At 37.7% G+C, this 15,809-nt stretch overlaps 1 protein-coding gene and 1 pseudogene across 3 annotated transcripts in view; one reads left to right on the forward strand and one right to left on the reverse strand.

The window, feature by feature from the left end:
* GAREM1 (GRB2 associated regulator of MAPK1 subtype 1) overlaps positions 1-15,809 on the reverse strand; it is a 202,113-nt gene that overhangs the window by 133,474 nt on the left and 52,830 nt on the right. The gene's annotated exons all lie outside the window — the stretch shown is intronic.
* Positions 7,193-7,879, forward strand: LOC112918735 (large ribosomal subunit protein eL30 pseudogene; annotated as a pseudogene).

Consider the following 15,809-nt stretch of genomic DNA (forward strand, 5'->3'; position numbering starts at 1 on the left):
ATTCCAGAATACCTGATTTTCCAATTTGCATAGCAAATATACAAACTCATATTGCTGATTATCTTTCTTTTTAAAGTATCCCTTTATCCCCATTTAGCTTGGTCTCTTCTCAGCATGTCAGGAGAACCGTGTCCGTGGTGGATATTCATGTATTTGCTGACTGATTAATGAGGCCTCATTGAAATAATCTGATTTGTTAATACATGTGTAACAAGAATCAGATTTACTAAACCTGGCATTGTTTTTATCTGTTACGGATATAAACTGCTTTTTATGTTGAAGCTAAATCTATCAATGAGTAAATTAATAGGTTTTATGGTATCTGTTACTACTTGCTACAAATCTAATTTAACAATTGTGTGTTGTTTTATCTTACTAATGTTAAAAGGAAAGCCAGTCAAGTGGACAATGCTGTGTTTTACCTCCTCATTGTTAATAGAGTTGTTTCATTTTAATTACGTGTTGACTTGATCTTACAACCCTTTTCATGTAGATTGAAACCCTATTGAGTCAGTTACATAACTCAAACCAGTTCATTTCTCTTACAACTTAAACTTTTTTTTCAGAAAACTATTTTCAGAAAAATAATCGACATAAATCACTGTATGATGGTCTGACATACACACATAGTGAAATGACTATACACTAGGTTTTAGTTAATATCCATCATCTCATGTAGAAACAATAAAAAGAAAAAACATTTCTTCTTGTGATGAGAACCCTCAGGAAAAAAAAATCTTTTTTTTTTAAGATTTGATTTATTTATTCATGAGAGAGAGAGAGAAAGAGAGAGAGAGAGTTAAAGAGAGAGAGAGAGAGAGGCAGAGACATAGGCAGAGGGAGAAGCAGGCTCCATGCAGGGAGCCCGATGTGGGACTCGATCCTGGGACCCTGGGATCACACCCCTAGCCGAAGGCGGATGCTTAACCGCTGAGCCACCCAAGTGTCCCAGGATCTACTGTCTTAACAACTTCCCTGTCTATCACACAAGTTTTAACTGTAGTCCTCATGTTGTACACTACATCCCTAGTACTTATTTATACTATAATTGGAAGTTTGTGTACCTTTTGATCACCTTTTTGCAATTCCCTCTCCCCTCTCCATTTAAAAAAAAAAAATACCTTAAGTGACAGGGGCTGATTACCAGACACGTTCCTCTTCTTTTGACTCCCCTTGCAGTTAAGTGGTGCCATGTCACTGAGTTTTAGACAGTGGGGTATGAGCAGAAACACCTCCCACTTCCTGTCCTTATCCATGAAAGATGCCCACAACCCATCCTCTCCACTCTTTTCTTGGGCAAAGGCTGAATATGGATTCCCAGGAAGACCTTGGAACAACCTGAAGATAGCATGGCTGCCAACAGTCTGGGTTCCTTAATCAATATACAGCGGCACAAACCGCCTGCCTGCACCCTCACTACAGACGGAGCTGGGATATGAGAAATACACTTCTAGGTGATACTATGCCAGTGATGTTATAGTTTTCCTTTTTTTTTTTTGTTTCAGTATTAGACTCTGTTACCTAAAACATCAATATGCATGATCTGCAATGCCAGCAAAGCCTTCTGATTATAGTGATCACAAAGGTTCTGTTACAGAGGCTTTTCCTTCTAAGTATTCTTCATAAATGCAAGCTTGAATTTGCCAGGGTAGCTTAGACTAAAAATTCCTTTCCTCATTCTTTTAGTTACATTTTATCCCATAAGCTGAGGGGTATAATTAAATGCTACTTAGTGAGCATCTTCAAACATTATCAGTGTGTAAGGTTCTAGTTACTCTATTGTCTTCCAAATAAACAATATTTACTGTGACAAGAGAACATGGCACTGCCATACTGTCCCAAAGAACTACAATCCAAATGACATGGCAAATAAAGAAAGGCTATGGGCAGTAGGGAGGTAAAGGAGAGCAAGAAATGATGTCATAGTAAATTGCTCTAAGACAGTTAAAAAGCAATCATGAAACCATGAAATTACAATGTTGTCTGCAATGAAAAAGCACTAAGGTATTCTAAAAAGGAAGTAATAGAAGAGGAGGAAAATCCTAAAAGAATTAACTAATTAGCAACTAATTAAGATAGAGAAATTATAAAGTAATCAGGGAGGATGTGGTTATGGGAAACCACTAGAGTACAGGTAGTAATTTTGAAATCAATGGAAACTGAAAAAAAAAAAAACAAAATTTTGCCAGTGGAAAAGAAAACTCTAGGAAGAAGCGAAGAAACTGCTTTTAGCCTAATGGTTGAAGTATTAGAAGAAAATGAAGGACCGGAGAGGAAGGACTGGACATAGGTATCAATCAAATAAAGGCATCTAAAACCACCTGATAAGAGAGCTTCTCAAAAAGTGTAGTAAGGAGTAAAGAAGATAAAGCTTCTGGCACAGACATCATGAAAGCAAAAGGAAAATCAATGTCCTAGTTCTGGGCAGACACAATGAATACCTGTTAGCAACCTAAGAGTCACACCAATAGCATCCCCCCTACTGCTAACTCCTGTTAGCAACCTAAGAGTCACACCAATAGCATCCCCCCTAGTCCTTCCTCTCCGGTTCTGGGCAGACACAATGAATACCTGTTAGCAACCTAAGAGTCACACCAATAGCATCCCCCCTACTCCAAATATTGAACACTAGCATGATCCTCCAATGATATGCATGCACCTGCATCTCAACATTCATCCGCTTTAACAGGACAGTCCATTTCTAAGCAACAACATTTTGTGACGCTAAGGTGTATCTTGTGGAACAGAGAAAAGCCTCGGCGGGTGGATGAGGGTAGGAACAGTAGACAACGCCACTACCTGAGCTTAGCTGCCATCTAGCTCTAACCCCTTCTAAAATGAGACCATATCTGCTGTCTCGGGTCCTGCTCTATTTTTAGGGGCTGATCATCTCTCGTGTGTAAGGAGAGGAACCTGCAGCCCCAAGGAAAACAGTGGTTCCAACTCTGAGCTGAACAGTCACTGTAATCCTCTAGGGACTTGTAAAAACAACTCCAACGGCAGGGAGGGTGAGAGCACACACCAGATTGCTGAAATCCGAATCTCTGAGACTGGGGTCCAGAAACCTTCAGTGTCCTGAAATCTCGGGCATCCTATTGGGCAGCCTGGGTTCAGAGCACAACTGAGGCAGGCAGTTTAGTGCACAAGCCCTGGAGAGACATCACCTACCGGGTGACTCTGGTCTTTCGCTTATTGTGAGAAGGGAGCAAGATAAGACTTATCAGGTGCTTACAAAGTGTCAGCCACCTAGGAAGCTCTCCAAAAGTATCATTACTCTTACATTACTCTTATTGTCCTCAGATACCTCGGTTTACAGGGTTTTCTCAGACTATCAAACTTGCATAGCTTTTATTATCTGATTTTTTGCATTTTGTAGGAAATATAAATTATCCTGTGTCATTTAATATTTTAGGCATATACATTATTTTTCTTCAATTAGACTGTGGCATTCTTGGGTGCCAGGGACTTTTCTTGTCTTGTTACCAGACCAGGGTCATAGACCCAGCTGGTATCAATAAAGCATCACTCATGATTATTTGACAGTCATTTTTCACTATTGAGTCCCTACAAATTGACACACTGAGCTATCAGATCAAATGAAAAGGTTTTTTTCTTCTTTTTTTATCTTCTATTTTACAACAAAGAATAAGGGCAATTCTATTTTCTCAACCCTCTCTTACTATCTAAACCTTTTTTAAAAACCAGATTATTGGGACGCCTGGGTGGCTCAGTGGTTGAGCGTATGCCTTCGGCTCAGGGCATGATCCTGGGGTCTCAGGATCGAGTCCCACATCAGGCTTCCTGCGTGGAGCCTGCTTCTCCCTCTGCCTGTGTCTCTGCCTCTCTCTGTGTGTCTTTCATGAATAAATAAATAAAATCTTTACAAAAAATTATCATTTCAGGTTAATAGGAAGCTCTTCATCAAGAACGACTATCGACTTAATGACAACAACTTGTAGCAGTTTTTGTTATGATTCACCTTTAACAAGAAGGTGGCAGAAATTACTAGATGTCTACCAATATCTCACTCATAGTCCCCTTCTGTCAGCTGGGCACATGTGACAGAATACAGAGAATACAGAATACAGAGCACTGTTTCCACCTTCAATATCCCTACTCCCATATAGGTACAATAGTGTAACCAAGTTTTGGCCAACAGAAAATTGTGGAAACAGTATGTGCCACTTCTAATATTTACTTTTTAAAAATATCTTTCCTATACCAGAAAATTCACTGATCAAAATTTACAATTCAATGTTAGTATATTCAGAGAGTTGTGCAAACACTACAACCTAATTATAGAACATTTCTATCATCCCAAAAGAAATCTCATAACCATTAATAGTCCTCACCCTACTTCTCACCCCAGCCTGAGGCAACCACTAATTTATTCTCTGTGTCTATACATTTGCCCATTCTGGACATTTTATATAAATGGAATTATAAAGTATGTGACCTTTTGAGTCCAGCTTCTTAGCATAATGTTTTCAAGGTTCATCTATCTTGTAACATGAATCAGCACTTCATTCCTTTTTGGCCAAATGATATTTGAGTATATGGATATACCATGTTTTATTCATCCATTCATCAGATGATGGACATTTGGACTATTTACAGTTTTGGTATTATAGCCTGCTGCTGATATGGACATGTGTGAACAAGTTTTTTTGTGTGTGTGTACATACGTTGTGGACATACTTCTCTTGGAAATATACCTAGGGGTGAAACTGCTAAGTCACATGGTAATTTTTCCACATTCCTCTCCAACACGTGTCATTATCCGTGTTTTTAATTATAGTCATCTTGGTGGGGGTGAAGTATGCCTCACTGTGGTTTTGATTTGTATTTACTGAATGATGAGTGATGTTGAGCCTCTTTTCATGTGCTTACTGGCTATTCCTATATCTTTTTGGAGAAATGTTTATTCAAATCCTTTGCCCAATTTTAAATTTGGTTATTTGTCTTTATTGTTAAGTTATAAGAGTTGTCTGTATATTCTGGATACAAGCTCCCTATCAGACAGATGATTTGCAAACACTTTTTGTCATTACAGAGACTGTCCTTTCACTTTCTTGATAGTGTCCTTTAAACCACAAAATATCTAAATTTTGAAGTCAAATTTATTTTTTCTTTTGTCATTTGTTTTTGGTGTCATATGTGAAAAATTGTTGCTTAACCTAGCATCATGAAGATTTAGGTCTATATTTTATAGTTTTTAGTTCTTACATTTAGGTTTGTGACCCATTTTGAGTTATTCTTTGTGCATGCTGTGAGTAGGGTCCAGCCCTTTGAATGTGGATCTCCAGTTGTCTGAGCACCAGTTGAATGGTCTTGCCTCCTTGTTGAAAATTAACTGACAGAAAGTATAAGGGTTTATTTCAAATGTGTTTATTTCATCTTAAATGTATGGAGATTTCTACCCTTATGCCAGTACCACAATGTCTTAAATTACTGTAGCTTTGTAATAAGTTTTAAAATTGGGAATGTGAGTCTTCCAACTTTGTTCTTCAAGATTGTTGTGGTTTTTCTGGGCCCCCTGCATTTCCATATGAGCTCTATAGATTAGCTTGTTTATTTCTGCCCCCTAAAAAGCAAGCTAGGATATTTCGATAGTGACTATGTCCAATCTATGTATCATTTTGGGAACTGTCATCTTAATAATCTTAACTCTTCTGATCCATGGAATATCTTTGCATTTATTTAGATCTTTATTTCAATGAAGTTTTGTAGTTTTCAGTGTGCAAGGCTTGCACTTCTTTCATTAAATTTATTCCTAAGCATTTTATTCCTTTTGATGGTATTACAAATAGAACTGTTTTTAAATTTCATTTTTGGAGTGTTCATTGCTAGTGTAGAGAAGCACAAATGATTTCTATATATTGATCTTTCATAACCTGAAATGTTACTGAACTTGTTCATTAATTTAATAGTTTTGGTTTGTTTATTGCAGATTCCTTAGGGTTTTCTATAAAAGTTAATATCATCTGCAAATAGAAATAGTTTTATTTCTCCCTCTCCAGTCTAGATGCTATATTTTTTTGTTGGTTTATTTTTCTGTCCTTAATTCCCCTGGCTAGTCTCCAGCACACTGCTGAACATAAGTGGTAAACAAGATGCATGTTTAGAGAGGATTCTTTTCCATCTTTTTTCTTCCTGATAGTTGGAATGTCAATGTGATTATTGGAACAGGAATGGTAGTGATCATTTTGGACTCTGATGGGTACTTACTCCCAGAACTGAGTCCATTACATAGCAACAACTGAAGAGAAACCTGGTTTCCTTGGGCAACATGCCAATCTGTAGTTTTTGTCTTTGGGTCTCTGTGACTTCAAGCCAACTTAAGGCTAAAGTGATACAGGAATATTAAAATAATGTAAGAATTATGGTACCTTCATTATACAACCAAAATATATGAACTAGATTCAAAAAGGAAAAGAATCTTTTATTAAAAATAATAGTATTAAAGGTGCCTATGTAAGGAAGTACTGCCTAAGCCTAGTTCCTGGTTGTAAAATCTGAGCAATGTCTGGCATCTTTTTTTTTTTTTTTTAAACTTCAGAACAATGCCACAGAGTTCAGAGGAATAGAATTCCTCAATATTATGCTTCTGATCATTTCTTTCAAACCTCCCAACTAGTCTGTGATTGTAGAGGCTATATTACCAATTCAGGTTTACTTCATAAAGACAAGACTATTATTCAAAAATCACTAAAGACATTATCATGCATTTAATAGAACTTTTTATTTTTATCTAATTACAGATAGGAGTTATATGTTAGCTCACATTTGAATGGTTAAATTAACATATATTATGAGCTTTGGCTCTCAATTATTTATGAAACCATATTAGGGGCATGGCTCTAGATGGGGTGGTATCAAGTAAATGCAGAGAGAAACATAATGTTTTTAGATTAATGACAAAAAACATTACGAAGAATACAGATGAAACAACTTTCCTAAAATTTACCATCAATAGGAGAATTAACATCAGCATCAAGTACCTCAGTGATAGCACATGGAAGGTACCACAGAAAGGAAGTTACTCCACATCCCGCCAGGTATGCATCCATTTGACCATGACGGAGAATAAAGATCTAGAACTCTCAACTCTTCCCCTTGCATCTCACTCTGGCTATGAGCCTGTAGTACAGAAACTCTAGCATCCATGCTAGTAGCTGCTTGTATTCTGAAAATGCGTAAGAATGTAAAAGAAAGCAACTTAATTCTTTAAAGCAGAATCTGTAATATGCCAACTCCATCAGGGAGGTTTTCTTTCCTTGAAAGCCTCCAGGATATTTTTATTTTTGGAAAATATTATGATTAAGTTAAAACAAATATGTGCTGTCATAGCATATTGACTAATTGAAAAGTGGTGTCCAGTTCCTTTACTGTCTAAAAGTATCAAAAGTTTAGAAAGATAAAGCAAATGCTAAGGGAGGACTTAAATCTCCATAGCAGCTCTTTTCTCTCCTGCTCCCAGCCATCTTGGAGGCTGCTCTCAGTTGGCACCTTCCTGAACCTAAGACAGGAAGACGGTGGCCACAAAGAAGATTAAAAGGTCGCTGGCGTCGATCAACCCAGGCTCTGACATGTTACGAAAAGTGGAAAAAACAGGCTGGGATACAAGCAGACTCTGAAAATGATCGGACACAGCAAAGCAAAACTGGTCATCCTTGTCAACAACTGTCCAGCCTTTAGGAAATCTGAAAAAGAATACTACACCATGTTAACCAAAACTGATGACCATTACTACAGTAGCAATAATATTGAATTGGGCACAGCATGTGGGAAATACTACAGTGTATGCATACCAGCTATCGCTAATCCAGGTGATTCTGCTGCCATTAGAAGCATGCCAGAACAGACTGGTGGAAAATAAACCATAGAAAATTTTTCTTGAATAAAACTGGCCAGAGCTTTTTTTTTTTTTTTTTTAATAAATAAATCCCCATAGCACCTATCTTCACCTGAGTGCTATATACTGAATGACTAGGAACCTTCTTATCTCCTCAACTAGATCATATTTGCATTCCAGAAGACTTCTGGGCATAGACCAGGTGTATAATAAATGCTTTATGAATGAACAATCTTGGGTAGAAATTGGTGAGTATTCACATCAAATACCTCTAAGTATAAATCAAGCACTTACATCTTAGTTAACATTTAAACACTTCGATGAAAGAGCATTTAGAAAAGGTTATTTTTTCGGTATCTCCTATTGATCACTTCCTACCCTAAACAAACATCCAGAAATCTACATTGCCTAAAATCCCTTCTTTAGATGAATACTCTATTCAAAGGCCCAAAGACTGTAGTCTTGGCTTCTAAGCAAGTGAAAGAATTGTTGTATTTTTACATTTTATGGTTTACTGTGAAATCCCGACAAGAAGAAAAGGAACTAGAGATTAATTTAGACAAAGTACTAAGTGGTAATGATGTCAAAGAACTTCACAGTGAAATCTAAGCAAAAAGAAATGTGTGAAACAAAAGAGAAAGATGTTTAAAATGAGAGAGAGATTAGGGATATATCATTACCTCTTTTCAAATGAACCCTGGGACAAAAGACTCCTTTTCAACAGATTGACCAGGAATAATAGATACCTGCTGTATGAAACAGAAGTATGCCTACTTAAGTCAAATCTGAAATGTTATGCTCTGAAATAGTGAACTGAACTTAATATTTAAAAGATAAGAATTCTATGCCAAGTGATTTTTGGAAAAACAGGTGAGCAATTGTAGTATCGGAATTTCTACAAACATTTAAAATATATGAAATCTAGCACAGTGCTTGGCAAATACCATGGAATCACATTTCTAGCAGGTGAGCAAGGAGACTCAGATTTATATCAGAGAGCTGACACAGGCAAATGATTCTTTGGCAATCCATAAAGGACAGTATTGGACATTCTTCTCTCAATAAGTCTGACATACCAGTGTGTCCTCCAGTGCTGGGAAGTGAATATAAGATGATGAATTTGGTTGGTGTGAGGTAGGTACTTATCACACTGTGTGAGATGTTCACAAAAAAAAAAAAAAAAAAATCACTCAGAGATCAGGAACAACTGAGAGAACCAGAGAAGCAAGCAGGCCTTGTTTCAGGATCTTCCCAGACATCAAGCTACCTGAGAGAGGACAAAAGCCAAATCACCAGACACATTTCCAGGCTCTTGCCACTCCTGCCCCCATATTCTTTGTTTCCACTTATTTAAATGCATATATGATGACTCCATAAGTTACATGGGAGACTGTGAACTCTCAGAAATAGCCTACGGTTTGAAGCCAGATTTAGGTAGATGCAGTTCTAGTACTTATTAACTATATGACCGTGAGCAAATTAATTTCTTTGAACCAGGGTGTTCTCACATTTACAATGAGAGTAATAAAACTGTAAGTAAGTTGAAATAACTAAATGAGAATAAATAAAAGAACTCAGGATAGTAACCTGTAGATAAAAAGCTCATGAAACATAGGACTTTAGTTTTATTTTCTTCTTCAGTAAGTTTCCTCTCCCTTATCAGCCTGATTCAGGTACATAATGCAGTTTTTTTGTTTAATGAGAAAATATAATGTGCAATGCTTTGCACGTTATACTTCACTTCTACTCCGATAAAACGGAGGGGTGATATTTACCAGGTGTAAATGTTATGTTAAAGCCAACAATTTATTTCAAGAGGATAAACTGAGCCACAGGTCACCTTGTGGGATTTTCATTGTCATTTTTGGTTTCAAATTTGATCTAGATCCCCTTGAACTTTATTATGTGACAGATAAAGCAAACATAAAATACTAAAGAATCAAATTTAATAATGATTCACTGCCATTAAAGTTATACCAGGAGATATATTCTTAAGAAAAATATCTGAATTACATATTTGACAATTTTTAGAATTTTCTCATATTAAGCAGATTTCCAAAAATATTGCATATAGTCTTAAAAAAGCAAAACCAAACAAGATTTTGAAAAAAAGAAAGATTTAAACATATGCCACTGCTGAAAATCTCATGATCTAGTACCAATGCACAAAAACAGTGAATTCAAATATTCTCTGTACACATAAAAGTAGGTTAATAAGAAAAATGCAAACACCAAAATTAAGACTTGGGTTTTTAATTTTTCCAGGTACATTGCCCTGAAGGCAAAAGGTAGACAACACTTTGCCTCTATAACTTCAAAATACATAAAATAAAAACACTTTAATATGAAAGATCATGTGATAAAATACTAGACACAAAGACTTAAGAAAAATAAGATCATCAAATTTTATTGACCAGATTATACAGATATATAGTAGCCCTAAAAGAAATGCAAAGCATGTGTTATAAGGTGCAACTTCTCAAAACAGAACTGGAAAACAAAATAAAAAACCATCTCTTCTTTTCAAAAATCTAAAAAAACCCCCAAAACCCAAAATACCAGTAGTTTAGAGACTAGAGACTGACTGGAAAATATCAGGAATGAAATCGGTATTGTGGTTACTTACATCCCCTAATCAACTATGTTCCTTACATATAAATTATTAATACAATTTTCCAAGGCAAATATAATAAAGAAAACCACCTTGACACGGAGTCCTTTGTACACAGGACCATCTCCTAAATGCATAATCTGAGACATGGATTTATTAACTAGCTTAAGAAGAGGCAAGATACAGTTGCAAGGGTTCTCAAGTGTATTATGTGTACATATACTTTTTAAAATAAAAAAATCTATTTTAGTGGATCAAAATTACTTTGACAATTATAGATAAAAGGTCTATATTTGCAAATTTAAAATAGGTTAAATTTTGTAACATTTTGAAAGTCTTCACAATGTTAACAAATAAGGGTTAGCACAGCTCAACTTAATAAATGTGGGGAGTTCCGCGACCAAGGTCTAATAGTGAATCACTTTGTGAATGTAACCAAATGACTCAAAGTATTCTAAAGCTTGCCCAGATAGACTGATAAGTAGAATCTAATGTAAGCATATATAAGTATACTAGATTTTTCTCAAAGGCAAACCCAGTTAAAGAAGTTTACCTGAATAATGTGGATACATTAAAAATGAATATAAAAAGCTAGCTATGCCATCCCCTTCTGCCTTCCAGATCTAAGAAATAGTTTTACAAATTATTCAGTGGACCATCCAGTGTCCAGGATGTTATTTCACTACTTAATAAAAAGAATATTTCCTTCCATTTCAGTGTTTTTTTCTATATCCAAAGAAAATACTAGGTAGAGGGTCCAAATAAAACCAAGGAGACCAAAATAGAACAATCACACATATAATGTGTTCTTTTCCCCTGAAGTGAGACAGTCACACGGAGATACTTTCTTCACTAGTGGGACTTCAATGTTCATGTCACTCAACTGTTCCTTGTTGCTGGGTACTATAAACACCCACCAGCACATCCCACACATCTCCTTCTGTTCTAGGTCCCCATCCCACCTCTGCTATGGGATAATCACATATTGCTCTTTTGCTTGTTTTTCTACATATGAAATGGGAACAGCAGACTCCATTCAATGAATAATGTGAGAAACATCTACAGTATGATGTAACATCACCAAGAATTAAACCACGAAGTGAAAAGGAACAGAAGCTTCAAGCATGTCACTTCAACAATATAAATATGGAAAGATTAAGGCCTTCCCTACCTTCCCCCACAGGATGAAACCTATACCAAGAATCATAAGATAGAGCCAAAAATTGGGCTCTAGGTTTCATTTTCATTTTTTAAGATTTATTTATTTTTATTTTAAATTTTTTAAAAGATTTTATTTATTCATGAGAGACACACAGAGAGAGAGAGAGAGGCAGAGACACAGGAGAAGCAGGAGAAGCAGGCTCCATGCACGGAGTCCGACGTGGGACTCGATCCTGGGCCTCTAGGATCAGGCCCTGGGTTGAACTGCTGTTCAGCTGTGGTGAACTGCTGAGCCACCCAGGGACCCCCCAAGATTTATTTATTTATTTGAGAGAGACAGCACTGAGTGCATGCACATAACTGAGGGGAGGGGCAAAGAGGGAGGGAGAGAAGCAGACTCCCTGTTTAGCATGGAGCCTGATGCAGGGCTCTATCCCACAACCCGGAGATGAAACTATGGCTCTATCCCATAACTATGGCTCTATCCCATAACTATGGCTCTATCCCATAACCCTGAGATGAAACCTGAGCTGAAACTAAGAGTCTGATGCTTAACCAACTGCGCCACACAGGTGCCCGCAGGCTCGGGGTTTTAAAAGACAAGAGTTTGAGAAAAGAAATTGGAGTCTACTTAATTCAATGCAATAGTGACCATCAAGGCAACAAATGGAAAACATCACTGCCAACTTGAGAGATGCTAACACTGCAACTCTGAAGACCAATGATCAGCATTATTAGAGAGAAACGGAGTAAGGGACAGTATATTAGTTTTCTACGGCTACGTGACAAATTACCACAAATTTAGCAGCTTAAAAATAGCACGGAAATCTGGCACGCATGGCTGGGTTCTCTGTGGAGGTTGAAATCCAGCCATTGGCTGTCCAGGTTCTCCTCTGGAGCTCAGGGTCCTCTAAGCTCACTCATGTTGTTGGTAGAATTCAACTGCAGTTGTATAACTCAAGTCATTCTCTTGCTGGTTATTGACTGGAGATTGACTTCAATTCCTAAAGGGTGCTCGCAGGTCCTTGCTGCATAGCCCTCTCCTTTTCTGAGCAATGCAGAACTTGTCTCATGTTGAATCTCTTTCCTGCTTTGGATTATCTCTGACTTTGCTTCTTAACTGGCCAGAGAAAACGGTTTTGAAGGGCTTGTCTGATTAGGTTGGGTTCACCAAGGATAATCTCTCTATCTTAAAGTTAACTGATTGGGGACCTTAATTACATCTGCAAAATGCGCTTTGCCGCAGAACATGACATAATCTGATAGAACACCAGGGGATGGAGATCAAGGGGCCATTTTAGAATTCTGTCTACCGCAGAAGATAATACAGAAAAGAAGCCAGTTATTCCAGTAGAGGGCAGATACAGAATTTAAGTCAAGAGTTTCATGAATAGACTTTGTATTCAAACAGTAACTTCCAAAGAGATTTTATGGCCAAAAACAATCAAAATCAACTTATACTTTGAGATATTAGAATATGAAAACAGTTGTTACCCTGACCAAGGTGAGTGGAAGGGCCAAATGAGGGTGTGATTCTGCTTTACTTTTAATATCTCAAGGAGGCCAAAAGAAAAGAATATAGTTAACTTAGACTCGAGATAAGTAGAATCTTATAATCAGATAAATTTCATTGAAAAATGAATGTAGCAAAAACTTATTTGTCTAGACTTAAGAATTTAAGTAATTTCCAACAATTTCACTAGGCTTTTTAAAGTTAACTGAATATAATTGTCAGAGCTTTAAATCCTTTCAAAATTATTACTCTATATACTATGCTTAGGTTTCAATATTTCTTTGCTACATTCCTTTGATTGTATTTTTTAAACCCTAGATTAGAGAGGGAAAGGAGAGGGGGTTCTTTTTTCTGAAAAGAAATGCTTGCCACTGACATGAGAGGAAATGTGTACTTCCATTTAAACTTGTGAGCACCTCTACCTCCTGGGATGATGCATCCTACTACCAGTGGGCACTTGCCCCCCCCCTCCCCCCCCCCCCCCCGAATCCCTCCGCTCTTTGGATTCCATGTTCCTGATCCTGTCACCCTGGCTGGGATCAAACCCACCATTTTGCTAATGCATTCAAAGGACCACCAACAAACCGCATACTCTTGGAAAAGGTCTGTAAAGAACATTTCTATTTTAATTGTAAAGATGGAATCCAAAACTGGATGCAAGAGAGCTGCTAGTTTTTCATCACCCTGGTTTCATACACATGAATGTTAGAAAAAGTGGAGCTGTCTTCATTACAGAAAGCCTGGTAGCCCTTGAGTTCCTTAGACTATCCCACTCAAATGACCCGAGAGTTTCCTCCCTGGCATTTGCGCTGCATGTACCTATGCAGAGATACAGCAAGGGCAGAAAGTTCCATCCAGTCCTTCAGATAGAGGGTGATTATGATTAGCTTGTCCTGATATCAGCTGTTCTACATCACTGTCAAGCACAGAACCATCCTGAGCTCCAGGTCTGTATGTTGACCACTGAACAACATGGGTTTGAACTGTGCAGGTCCACACATAGAGAGACATTTTTACCATACTATAAATGTATTTTCCTTAGGATTTTCTTAATAATGTTTGCTTTTCTTTAGGTTACTTTATTATTAAAAACACAGTAAGTAATGCACATGACACATAAAACATGTGTTAGTCAACTCTTTAGGTCATTGGTAAGGTTTCCAGTCAATAGTGGGTTTTTAGTAGTTAAGTTTTTGAGGAGTCAGATGCTATAGGAGGTGTTCTGACTGCACCAGGGATTGGTACCCTTGGTTCAAGGGTCAGTGGTATACCCAACTGCATTCCATATGTCACCAGCTGAATGACCCACAAGAACCTGGAAACTTGACATTATCCCCAAATTATTGTAATTCCTCCAAGTCCCTCCCTGCTCCTCCTATCTCTGTAAGTGGCATCTCCATCCTCTGTGTCAACAAAGCAGTCATCATCAATGACTCTTCTCCCATAGTCACCTACATCTAATTCCTCACCACATCTTAGAGATGCTTATTGATTCAGAGGTGGCAGGATATAGTAATTCAAAGTATGGACTCGAGACATGGATTGCCTTGGCTCCCATTCCTAAACTTCCACTTACCAGCTCTGTAACTCACCAAGTTATTTAATGTCTTTGTGCTTCAGTTCTCTCATCTGTAAAATGTAGATAGTAGTAATACTAGTGCCTACTTCATAGGGCTGTTGTGAAGATTAAATGAATCAGTAACTAGCAAGAACTTACATGAGACATCTGGTGTACTCAGCAAATCTCAGCTAGTACTACTGTCATCATTCCTGGAACTCAGTCTCTCCCAGCTTTTCCCTTTCTATCTACATCCCTATTGCTCTTGGCTTAACATACGCTCCCACAGCTCTCAGTAGGGATATTGTGAGGGTCTCTGTCAAGATTCTGAGCCCTCTAATCTAGCTTACATTTACTGCCATTAGAGTCTTCCAAAAGCAAATCTGCTGTCATTATTACTCTGCCTGGAAACTTTCATGGCTCTTCATTGTTCAGAGAAAAAAATCCAAACTCCATGGAGTGCAGTATGAAACTTTTCCTGAGCTTCCACAGCAATTACATTGGGAAAGTCTGAGGTATGAAAGGGCCACATAATGGCCGACTGATGAAGAATAGCGTAATCCCATGTGCTACCTACCTTGGGTCTCCATGATCACTTTTCCTGTTGCCTAGAATGCCCTTCCCCCACAATGTTCAAAATTAGAAATTTCAGAGACTTATATTGCCTCCTCTGCCACCTTTGCAAGAAATTCACTCCTCGCCTTCTTAAAACGACTCCTTAATGCCTAGGATAATCTCAAATCCATAGAAGACTTTCCCAAGCTCGCCAAGATTACCTGTCCAGTATGGCATCCTCCTCTAACATATGACACAAACGGAACTATTTGAGATTCTCTGCAACAGTCTCCTTAAGGCTTCTTCTCCTCAGAACATGCCTACTTTTACCTAAAATGGGCCTATAATTCTTTCCGGTAAAACCTCTTTCTTGGTGAAGTCTTCACTGGTGCATCTCTTCTATTTTCCACTCCACAGATGCCATTGTTTCTTCTCTCTCTTGGCACTCTGTACACGTCTTTCCCAGGGTCCTTCTAATTACACTGCCATTTCACATTTGTGTATCTGCCTTCCTGCTAAGCTGGGAGCTTAAGGTCTCAAGCAACCCAAGTACTTA

Source organism: Vulpes vulpes, chromosome 13 (genome assembly GCF_048418805.1).
Source record: "Vulpes vulpes isolate BD-2025 chromosome 13, VulVul3, whole genome shotgun sequence".
Taxonomy (NCBI): domain Eukaryota; kingdom Metazoa; phylum Chordata; class Mammalia; order Carnivora; family Canidae; genus Vulpes; species Vulpes vulpes.